Genomic DNA, 12370 nt, shown 5'->3' on the forward strand with positions numbered 1-12370 from the left:
GCCCCCTGCTCCTGCCACGGGACCTGCTGCATTGCAGCCCATTCCCAAGGCCAGCAGAGCAGCCTCCTGCAGCTCCTGGCACAGGGGATCACACAGTTTGGCCACTCCAGACCTGCATCCCCGGCAGGCACCTCCCGGGGCCGATGGGGATGGGCACATGGACTCATGTCGGTCTCTCTAAGCCCTTTCACCTCAGAGCCTCGTGACTGGGACTGAGCCAAGAGATTAAAAACAGCTTGTGAAACACAAAGTGTGATTGTTTCCTTCAGCTCTGAGCAGCAGGGCATGGACAGACTGGGATATGGACAAACCAGGGGGTTTCCTGTGAAATGCAGGATGTCACAGGTGCCACACTGTGCCAGGACACACTGGAGCTGTCTGTGCAGGACAGGCGTCCCTGCCACACTCAGCCTGTGCACACAGCATGTCCCACAATACTGGGATATACTGGAAATTCTGGCACTGGAGTTACAGCAAAACATGGCTTGTTCAGTCCTCTGCACAACAGCAAATTAAACCACAGAACCCTGGAGTGCTCTGGGTTGAAGGGACATTAATCTCATTCCACCCCCTACCATGGTCAGGGGCACCTTCCACTATCCCAGGGTGCTCCAAGCCCCATCCGATCCAGCCTTGGACACTTCCAGGGATCCAGGGGCAGCCACAGCTGCTCTGCACAACTTGTGGCCCCTTCACCACCCCCTGGTCCTGTGGGAGCACCTTTTGCTGTCCCACTACAGCCAGTCCCTCCGCCCCACAGATGAAGGATGTGAGGACCAAGCACTATTTGCAGCAGGTTTTACTTCCAAAAAGCCTGGTCCAAACCAGCTGTGGCCACTCTTTCCCACCACGATTCTTGTAGATGCTCTGCTCTTGCTGAAATGTGAACTGGGGAATTTTCCTTACTTTCTAAAAAGTGCCCGAGGAACAGGTTTAGTTTAGTGCAGGAACGTGCAGCAGGGAAGGACCAGCTCAGCGCTTTGGACACCCAGGCAAGGCATCGATTAGGACCAGCTTTGCACACTAATTGCCATCAGAAGTGCCCCTCCCCTCCCCTCGAGTGCAGCCCTGAATGGGGGCATTGTCTCAGGGCAGAGCAGCTCTCCAGCCCCAGCCCCTGCACATGGGACCCTGGTGCTTTGCAGGAACAACAAAATCCCAGCAGAAGTCCATTAGCATCCAAAGGGAGGAGCCTGAATGGATCACAAGGATTCTTTGGAAAGTAAGAGTGAAACGAATGCAGTAAAATGCCACTTTTAAGTGATGCTCATTGTCCAAATTAAACCATCAGCAGCAAAGACCTTGACTCTCCTAAGCCTTCAGTGCAGGACATGCTGTGAGCCGGGAAAGAGGCTGGTAGGAATTTTAAGCCCTGGACTGGTCCCAAGTATGGATTACTCCATTTCTTTGCGAGCACTTGATCACACTGAGCTATATTTGGATTCCCAGAGCGAAAGCTCAAATCTCCAGCAGGGTGTACATGGCTGCACCCCCTGCCACACACAGGTCCCCGTGTCACCCAGCCGTGGGACAGGCTCTGGGGGAGCTGGTGAATGTCCCAGCGTGGAGGGGATGGCAGAGAGAGCAGTGCAAGCCCTGTCCTGTCCCCCCAGGCCCCTGCCCCAAGCCCCTCTCCCTCCTCCTCTTTTGCAGCCCCCTTAGAGATTCCCATCCCACTGATCAGGTTCAGTGTCTGCCTGCTCCTGAGAGATCCCTGATGCCAAAGCACCTTCCCAGCCCTGCTCCTTGCAATCCCTGTGCTGCTGCTCACCCCCAGCTGTTGGCTGTGCGTGGCTATTTTTGCACAGCCTACAGAACAAAAATATAGGGAGCTATGTTAGGTGAAGGCTTGCACTGTTCACGGTGTGATGACAGCCAAACTAGGTCAAGCCTTAGCCAGATTCCTTTAAAAAAGGAAAGGAAAAAATAATCAGTGGGGGAGCAGCAAACTCCCAGGGAAAAAAATGCTTGTGAACATCTACAATACATACTGTGCACTAGATGACTGGGGCAAAAATGCATCTATATCTACATCTTTCTGTAGTTTAAATGGTAGATTTTTAATTTTTGATTTTTTTAAGGACATTAACATGCCGTGAACTGCAAAGGAGATATTCCACATGCATTTAAACCAAAATAGAGTTTTCACCTATGAAATGTAACCAGGTAGCCCACTTTTGGTGTAGGCTGTGGGCAACTTGATTGTATTCCATGGCTTCTCCACCATGAATAAAGGTATTCTCCTGCTGCTCTGGGAGAAGGAGCTGGGCAGGTAAGAGGATCCCAGTTCTGGTGAGAAAGCTAATGTGATATCATTGTCTACAAGGGGAGAGGAAGGTAAATGAGGTAAATTTCATTTCTATTCCAGAGGACAGACTCCCACTAGAGACTGGGTCCTGCTGGGTCTGAGAGAGCTGAGGGTGTCCAGCCTGGAGAGGAGAAGAATCTGGGGAGAGCTCAGAGCCCCTTCCAGTGCCTAAAGGGGCTCCAGGAGAGCTGGAGAGGGACTTTGGACAATGGCCTGGAGGGACAGGACACAGGGAATGGCTTCCACTGCCAGAGGGCAGGAATGGATGGGATATTGGGAAGGAATTCTACCCTGTGAGGGTAGTGACAGGTGGACAGAGCTTAGAGCAACCTGGGACAGTGGATGGTGTCCCCACCCATGGGACACATAAAAGACATGTGGCCTGGGCCTGGGTTGTCACCTCCTGGCAGAGGAAACCCTGAACTCACAACCCTGCAGAGGCTCATGGAAATGAGGAACTGGGTGATTTTAAAACACCTTCCTAGTGAAAAATGTTCCCAGGCTTAGTTAAACGTGCCAGATAAAGCCTCTGTTCCTGTAGAACCTGATGCACGATTATCAGTCAAGGCCAACATATTTACCCTAAAATTGGGTAATATTGTTTTATGGTTCTTAATAGTTGAAGCCGACAAAGCTCTGAACAGACGCTGCCGAGCAGTTTCTCAGCCTTTCATCAGCGCTGCGTAGGCGTTGAATTCTGGAGCTAATCACCTTAGCAACGGCTCTAAACATATGTGCAGTGACATCAGCTGATTTCTGAAAGCTGTAAATAGAGGATAATAGCACGAAAAAATTCTGGATCCGAGCCAAGACCTAAAAAACATACTATTAAAACACCGCCTGTAATTCAATGTATGCAAACTTGTTTGCATCCCCGCTCCCCAAAACCTGGGTAATTACACACCTACCAGCACAACTGGTGATTGTCCCACTGCAGGCTGCTCTCAGTTTCAGGAATTTCCCAGAAAATGAGGATTTGATAGAAATCCTTCTTTAAATTTAATTTTACAGAGCCTGGAGAAGAAGCTGCAACATGAGGCTGAAGGGACCAGCCCCAGCCTCCAGCCCTGCGTTTTAAAGTCAATGAGTAACAGCTTCAACTCAGAGAATTATTTGTAAATAAGAAGATCAACAATGTGCTCATGGGCTTCACCAGTGAGTCACGCAGGAACAGGAACCATGGCAAACTGTGCTCCAAGGACGTGCTGAAACACCAAACTGTGCCCTTGGAAAAGAGGAGCTGCAGCAGGAGCAGCAGCGAGGAACCCGCTCCTGGCCGGCCGTGCGCCGAGCAGGCGGCCTGAAAGGGGCACATTCTGAATTACCTCATGTTTGGTACCTCATTAAGACCCCAAACTGTCCGTTCAGGGAGTCCCTCAATCAGCCATCAGCGTAAGACACGAGGACAATATAGTTTTTGTTCCCCTCGTCTCGTTGTGACCCATATTCCCGAGGCCTGTTGTGCAGGACGTGACCCGGCCTCCTAAAGAAACCTTTGCAGAGCCTCCGTGGTGAGCTGGCAGCGGGGAGGGAGCGAGGGGAGACGGAGAAACGGCCTTAATAGGATTTTCAAATGTCAAAAAATATCTTTAGCAGGCCCATTTAGGCAGAGGCTCAGCGCTCGCTGAAGTTGAAAGCGGAATTTGCTGTGCAGAGAACACCGCTCGCATGCTAAGTGAAGCTGCGGGAGAGGCCCAAACCACCCGGCTGCTTCCCCTCTCCTCAGAAAAACAAGGCAAGGAGGGCACACGGGGCCCTCTGCCCAGGGCAGGGAGCTCCCTGTGAGCACCCACCACACAGGGCACATGGGCAGAGCTTCGGGGCAGCTCCTGGATCCCAGCTCTGGTCACTGGCAAAGGGACTGGCACATCCAGCTCCTCCGATTCTGCTGGGGAGTGTCCAGAGAAGGGAACAGAGCTGGGAAGGGGCTGCAGCGCCAGGAGAGGCTGAGGGAACCAGGGGAGCTCAGCCTGGAGAAAAGGAGGCTCAGGAGGAACCTTCTGGCTCTCCACAACTCCCTGACAAGAGGGGACAGGCTCTGCTCCCAGGGAACAGGGACAGGACAAGAGGAAACAGTGTCAAGCTGTGCTAGCGAAGGTTCAGGTTGGACATCAGGAGGAATTTTGTCATGGAAAGGGTGGTCAGGCATTGGCAGGGGCTGAGTCCCCATCCCCATTGGTTGAGTCCCCATCCCTGGAGGAATGACTGGACATGGCACTCAGTGCTCTGGTCTGGTGACAAGGTGGGGAGCAGTCACACTCAATGATCTTGGGGGTCTTCTGCAACCTCAACGACTTTGTGATTCTGTGAAGTGCCTTGCATTAAAAGTAAAAATAGTAAGGCAGGGAAAGGGGAAATGCAAACTTGACAAGTGCACAAGAAGGAGGATCCTGCACAGAGACAGAAGCAAAAATCCCCCCTCCTTTTCCCAGGTAGGGTCGGGGCTTTTTCTCTGTCAATTAGAGCTGCAAGGAAATCCAGTGCCTTGAGATCAGCAGTGTTAATCGTTATTGCATCTCAATTTAATTAGCATTATTTTTAACTGCAGGTAATTTACAGTGCCTCACCTAAACGTGGAAATCAAGTAGTGCCTTCTGCTCACTAGAAAACCACCAGGAAAGATAATCCTGCTATTTGCTTTATGCCTTTTACTGTCTGTAATCCACGGCTCCCCATTCCGGGAGACTGCCATGGTTACTCCTGCTCCCTCCATCAAAGGCTCTTGCCTGCATCTTCTGCTCAGCTGCTAAGAATAGCACAGGCCCTTTCCTGAGCTCAGGAAGGTGAGCTGCAGGGAAGGATGGAGTTCCTGGCAGGCACAGGGGAAGAAGGGGATGGGGCCAGCAGGACTGGTCAGCATGGGAGCCAGCTGATGATGTCCCATGCATGGAGGTGCAGCAGCATCTCCTGCTCTCTGCTGTCCTGCTGAGGCTACCAGAGAGTCCTCAGCTCCCTGGGATGAGAGGGAAGAAGCTCCTCCCTGTGAGGCTGGGAAGACCCTGGCACAGGGTGCCCAGAGAAGCTGTGGCTGCCCCTGGATCCCTGGAAGTGGCCAAGGCCACGCTGGATGGGGCTTGGAGCAACCTGGGACAGTGGAAGGTGTCCCTGCCCAGGGCAGGGGTGGAACTGGCTGAGCTTCAAGGTCCCTTCCAACCCAAACCAGTCTGGGATTCCATGATCATGATCATCTTTCTTTATCACCTATTCCCTAACTTTGGAAACCCCTCTCCACAGCTTGTATCACAGTTTGTGCATCTCCAAGCCTTCAGAGTCAGATCTTCACAGACACCCTAAAATTCCAGATGGGTATTTCAGTTTGAGGAGCACCATGCCCCAGGGACAGCCATCACAAGTCACCTGCCACCATCACCTGGGAAAGGACCAATTACAACAGTACAACAATCCCACTGTTTACAACACCATGCACAGGCTGCACTGGTTTCCTGGAAAAGAATCACTTCTCCCATCAACCAGTTCTCCAAAGCTGGCCAAAATCTTGCAGTGTTTCCAATGTGTTTGCTAAGCTGCACACCTGGGAGAGACGGAGGAGACGCTGCTGATGCAGGGAGGATATGGCAGAGTTCCTGGGATGGGAAAAAAGCAAGCTCTGCACTGCTGGTGCTGGGATTTGTGTCCTCCCAGCACCAAAGGCTGGCAGGGACTGGCTGGAGGCACAGGCAGGTGGATAACCCAGAGCTCAACCATCAGCAAGAACAGTTTCAGTATTTCACACATTATGCCCAGTAAAAGCTTTCCTGTGTCCAGAGTATTTACAGACCGACGTCAGCAACACCCAGCGCTGTGCAGGCCGTTCTCGCCGCGCAGCTGGAGTGAACAGCAGCAGCTGAAGACCACGGGATCCTCTTGGGAGCCTCGGCCAGGCTGAGATACTGCTGCTGCTTGCCAGCACCCCTGGAGAACACCTTCCCCCTCCTGTGGCCTGCCCTGCCTCCTGTGAGGTGCCCCCACAGGGCAGCTCGTGGATGGCAGCAGTAGGACAAGGGATGGGCTCAAGAAGAGCTGGTGCCACCACCCTCAGGGGCTGTGGCCTCAGACCAGGAGCCCAGGACCTCCTGGAAAGCACAAACCAGCCCTGCAGTGTGACTCCAATTCGGTCACACACATCTGGGCTCCTCTGGAAAGAGCTTCACTGCAGGGGAAACCTGATGATCAAGGGTAGCAAAGAAACTCCAGAAAACTGTACGGAAAGCACATCCTCTTTTCCAGACCTACTCCTTTAAAAGCAGATGCTCCACCACCTATGGAAACTGGAGCACATGTGCCCAGAGATAAACAACATCACGGGACAGGTAAGCTGGTTACTCATGATTTATCACACCATCTCCCTCTCTAATTGCAGAGCTAAGCAGGCACTCATCTAATCCACCGTAAGCAGCTTATGCTTCCTTAGGCAGCTCTGGGCCATCGCTCACTTCCTGGTTTGGAAATCATCATTCCCTAAGTCCCTTTCTCTAGAAGGTGAGAAACCACCCTTTTCAGCCACCCAGCACAGATACTGACACTTGCAAGATGCACTCACAGGACAGATAATTCCTGGAAGTCCCAAATATCAGTGGTGGAGTCGCCATCCCTGAAGAGATTTAAGAACCGTGTGGATGTGGCACTTCAGGGACGTGGGTTAGGGGTGGCTTTGGCAGTGCTGGGGGAACAGGTGCTCTAAAGGATCTAAAGGTCTTTCCCAACCTAAAGGATTCTGTGACTCTACCTCATATTCAGTGCTGAGCAAAGCACCTTTCACCTTTGTGTCCTGCTGCTCTGGTCATGCACTGCAGGACCTTGCTCTCAATTTTCCCAGAATTTCACTCATTTTTTCCATACTAACAGCTGACTCCTCTCTGGTTTGATTCTCTATTTATTCTCCACTAATTTACCAGGAACAGGGCACCACAACCTGCCCAATTCCTACTGCTTGTCTAGTCCAGTACTCAAAGAGTTTATTTCTTTTAATTATGTTCTCAAAATCTGTGGAGCCCCACAAAAATGAGCTTAAAAAGCTGCAAAGGTCCACAAAACGTGTCCCTCTGTGGTCAGTCACTGTTCCCAGAGTCTGGAAAGGCCAGGTTGGATGGGCTCAGAGCAACCTGGCCTGGAGTAAGATGTCCCTATCCATGGCAAGGGGTGGGACTGGACGAGCTTTAAGGTCTCTTCTGACCCAAACCATTTCCCGATTCTATGATTAGCCAAAGCACATTACAGCTTTTCTCCACATATCTGTGGGTAAGCAGGAGGTTACAGACGGACTCGAGGGAAAGATCTCAGGGTTTGTGTTACATCAGGCTGTTTTCACTGCTGGGAAGCTCCAGCCATTGGAAGCAGAAGCCGAGGCGGCGCGCGCCACTCGCACGCCCTCGCTCACGGACACGGCCCCAGCCAAGGGGAATTTTCTGACTTACACCACTAGAGAACTTTACCCCCAAAACCACCTATGAACTTACGCCAGTGACTCCAAGTCAAGCTTCAAAGTCACGATCCAACACCACCAAGAGCTACCTTTGATCCCCATAACCCATCGCCGATCAGGGGCGAGTCCTCGGCGCTGAACTCCTCCCATGAGGAATTCTCTTCAGCTTGATACAAAATTTATTTTACCATCTGTAAAATTCATTTGTGTAGTTGCACACCCTGGTAGGCTTGAATGGGGCGAAGGAGTGTTTCAAGTCCCAGTGCAATTTATTATTTAAAAGCAGAGAAATGACATTGCTGGTCGGAGAGCCCGGGTGATGTAATGGGGAGCGCAGTTCCGCTCGCCGCCGGAGCCGCGCGGTACATTAGCGTGCTGGCCAGGGTGGCTGCTCCTATCAATTATTTATAGTCTCCTGGCGTGCAGCCTGGAGAGGGTCACAGCACTGAAAGCCAACTTTATCTGCATTGTTCCCAGCTCCTGCCCAGCTGTCACTCTGCTCCCTAATTTAATACACCCAGCGCAGCGTAAAAGGATGCAGAGCTGCTGCCTGGAATAGGAATGGGGAGGTGGGGTCTACAGTGAGCTGGTGGGGCCTCAGTCATCTTTGTTAAGGTGCTGACTTGGCTCTTTTGAAACTGCCTTTGAGATTCCCCGGTCACTGGACTGAGATGCAGAGGGATCCAGGGCAGGCGGGTTTGGGGGTGAGAGGTGGGACGGCGGCGGAGCCACGGGATCTCCATCTCCATTTCCGTGCCACACGAAGGGCAGAGGCTGCACTGCATGGCTTCCTACACATTCCAGCAAGAGCTACTCAATAACAGATGCAAATAAGAGGGGGGGAGGAGAAAGGGCACTTCAGCTCTCCAGAGAAAAAAGTTAATATGTAGATATATGTTCAGAAAGGAAAATCTCTCATATCTTGTTGTTACAGCTGCAATTTTAAGTGCACAGACATGGCCTGCAATGAGGTGAGCTTTAAGGTCCCTTCCAACCCAAACCATTCTGTGATCCACCTGTATTTCACCACCAAAGAAGGGGCAGTGTCCCACTGTACAGGGGCACCATGCAGGAAAACAGCTCTCCAGGGCTTTGTCCCTACAACTTAACAACACACCTCCTCCACTGTTCACCCAAAATTAAACCTACCACAACAACTCTTCAGACTCTGGAAATACGTCACTCATTTGGCCTGATATCAACATCAATGCAATTAAATTTCAACTGTAGCTGCTTAAGCCAGGTTGGACAGGGCCTGGAGCGCTCTGGGATAATGGAAAGTGTCACTGCCCGTGGCAGGGTTGGAACAGATGAGCTTTAAGGTCTCTTCCAACCCAAACCAGTCTGGGATTCTGTGACTCAGGGTCTCCATCAGTGCAGGAGATGCTTCTCGTGGGTATTACTCTCACAGAAATCTGGTACAAGAAGATGAGCTGCTACTTTGGCAGTTCCTGTGCTTGGTCCTGCCCCATAGATCAAGAGGATCCAAGCAGCCCAAATATCTGCCTCGTGCCATAAACTACAGTCAATTCCAGCTTAAATAATATGGCATTTTTCTCAAGTCTTGTGAAGCCAGGAAAATAATCTGAATGTTCCTGCAATTAGGATTGGCAAGCCAGAAGTGCCCAGGTTTGGTTTAAGCCACACAAAACACATTCTGATGACAGTGCCTGGAAACCACACACATAGATTTCACCAAAAACACATCTGCACAACAAGGAAGTTGTGGAAAAAGAAAACTCAGGCCCAGAGGAAGCAGATTTGTTCTTCTGTGGCACAAACAGGGGCCCAGAGGAGGCTCCTGCTGAGGCCCCATCCAGCACCACTCCCAGTGCTCCAGGAGTGGAGCAAGGGGAATCTCCCCAAATTTGGCACAGACCCCCAGCAGCCAGAGAGGCCCAGGTGAGGCAAAAGCAACCTCCAAACCTTTTCATATTAGTGTGATTCAGGCAAAGGCAGAAAAACAACTAGCCTTGAAACCAGCACTGGGCCTTTTCTTCAACTTTTCTGTGCTATGAAAATCAGGAAGATTCTGCCCAAAAAGCCAAAAGGGGGAACTGGGACAGCCATGGGAGGAACAAGCTGGTTCCCACCCCAGAGCCAGTCACAACACTGGGCTGTGTCATTGAGCCAAGCCCAGAACGTGCAGACCACACGCGGCTGCCGCATCTTCGGGGCCTTCACATCCTCCCTGAATCAGGATTATTTCCATGGCAACTATCTGGAGAACTTATTAAGTAAAAAAAAACCAAGAACAGTTTGAACACACAGACTCTACGTTCGTAACGTACCAACTGACTAAATTAGCAGCGCTAAGATTTTTAGTAATCAAAATAGATCATGTTCCAGCAACTCAGTCTTCTCTGTGCCACAGCTAAAGAGAAAAATCTGATTGTAATAACCAGGGGGGGAAGGAATTACAGGTATTCCCAGACCACAGCCCTACATCAAGCCAAGTCTTACCCCATTCAAGACATTATTTCAGTACCTGGCAATGCTGTTAAATAAGGCTGAGTTATGCTGTTCAAATGTTCAAATGCTGTTAAATAAGGCTGAGTTTCCATCAGATGATAAACTTGGTTGCAAGGCTCCTAGAGAATCAAAAAGATGACTATCATGACAAAGTACTACAAAAATTCATTGAATAGCCTCAAATCTGTACCAAAAAAGCATCATTTATAACGCTCACATTTAGCTTGGAAGGTTCACAAGTTTGGAGTATTTGCTCTGAGAAAGGACAAGTCACTTATTAAAGCTTACATTAAAAATCAGCAAGACCCATTAGTGCAACACTGAGAAAGAAGCTGTCTTTCTCCAGAGCAGCACCACTCCCAAACTTGCAGGGATTTTGTGGCTCCCTCGGAGCCAGTGCAGGCTCAGCCCTGCAGTGACTCCAGTTCCCAAGCACGGGGCTGAGGGAATTACCAAGGTTTTGGCAGCACTCAGAACCAAATGCTGCCCGAGAATTTCATAACAGCAATTCAGAGTGAGAAGTCAGAATCAACAGGGATGATTTTGAAAGTGCTTTAAAAAAATAAAATGTGGTTAAATGAACTGTTGGCTCGGTCACTCAGTCCAGCCAGGGAGATTACAGGCATTATTGATTTACCTTAGAACAACCTGGGAACTCATTTCCAATGGTTTTTAATGGAACCTGGATTTTCTGTCCTAAGCTGCCTCATGAGGTTGAGCCTCCTGCAAGGAAATGCAACTGCAGAGCATTAAACTGGCAGCTGTCAGAGGTACAACAGCCCTGTTTGTCTACAGAGAGCGTGTGACAGGATGGGGGCTTTTCAGGCAACTCCACAATCACAGGATCATTCAGGTTGGAAAAGAAGAGACCCCAAGACTGAGTTCAACCTGTGACCAACCCCACCTGGTCACCCAGCCCAGAGCACCGAGTGCCATGTCCACATCAGTCCTTGAACACCTCCAGGGACGGGGGCAACACCTCCCTGTCAGCCCCTTCCAATGCCTGACAGCCCCTTCCTTAAGAAAGGGATGGAAGCTGGGAGCAGAGGAATCCTCACCCCAAGAGCCAGGGGAGAGGATTTTGACCCAGACAACACACCATCAACCCTAAAGCTCTGCTTCAGCAGCAAAAGTTTCTCCACTTGGGGCAATGTTTTCCCTCACCAGAACACACCACAGCAGGCTTGGCCTCTTGAAACCTTGGGCTGGTTTTAGCAGGTGAACAGAGTATTACTCCTTTATGTACCTAAAGCAAAAAAAAAAAAAAATTCTCAACTCTTCCAGAAAAAGACTCGTGTAATACAAAACCAAGTGGGGAATACTGTAGTCTGAAAGGCTTCCAGAAAGGTGTGAGCAGAGAAAACAGCAGCTCGTAGCAGGAAGGAAATTGTAACATTAACCACGGCCTTTGAAGGCACAGGCAGCTCCGCGTCACCGAGCACCGACAGTGAGCAAAACCAAAGAACAAAACACATCTGATCCCCAGCTACTTCCAAAATCCATCTGCAAACGCATCCTGCCCCGAGACAAACACAGAGCAAGGCGTGATGGAGAGATGGCAATTAACTGCCCCACTTGTTGTTGTTGTTATCTGCAGTGCCTCGCTGCAAACAAGCTGCCCTTAGCCCCGAGCCAGCCCTCGGCCGCTCGCAAAAATCACTGAGCATTAGATCCTGCCCCTTCTCCTGCTTAATGTCTCACCCTGGAGCTTCAGGAGCTCCCAGCTCTGTCCTTCCCCCCTTCCCTTCCCCTCCTCCTCCAGCTCCTTCCCTTGCAGGCAGCATTCCCCCTCCCTCCCCTGCTGGCCCTGGTGCCAGATGTCAGCCTGACCCCGGAGCTGCTGTTTCGGGTCAGTTATGGGGGTTATGGTGAGAGGGGAGCAGCAGCTTCCCCCTCACCAACCAGGCTGAGCCAGCACAGCCCCACCATGCCAGCGAGGGGTTCTGGGCACTGCTGGCAAACTGAGCTCCAGGGATTTTCCCCTGCTAACAAAGCGCCGGCGGGAAGTTTGGGAGCCTGTTCATGTGCACTGCAACAGCAGCCCCGGGCACCGAGCGCCGGGTAAGGTGACCCCGGACTACGCTCAGCATCAGTCATGGGTAGAAGCGTCACTTACTGCACGAGGAGAACGGATGACCTGAATGACTCCTGCAAGAATAATTGCATGC

General features: G+C 51.0%; 1 protein-coding gene across 4 annotated transcripts in view; it reads right to left on the minus strand.

Moving 5' to 3' along the window:
- ANKRD11 (ankyrin repeat domain containing 11) overlaps positions 1 to 12370 on the minus strand; it is a 130648-nt gene that overhangs the window by 48774 nt on the left and 69504 nt on the right. The window contains exon 1 of one of the 4 annotated variants that reach the window (XM_077185120.1): positions 11367 to 11385. The exons of the other annotated variants lie outside the window; for them this stretch is intronic. The gene's annotated coding sequence lies outside the window, so the exon portion shown is untranslated. Of the gene's footprint in view, positions 1 to 11366; positions 11386 to 12370 lie in introns of those variants that run through there. 4 annotated transcript variants of the gene reach the window in all.

The sequence above is a fragment of the Agelaius phoeniceus genome, chromosome 12, assembly GCF_051311805.1.
Source record: "Agelaius phoeniceus isolate bAgePho1 chromosome 12, bAgePho1.hap1, whole genome shotgun sequence".
NCBI lineage: Eukaryota > Metazoa > Chordata > Aves > Passeriformes > Icteridae > Agelaius > Agelaius phoeniceus.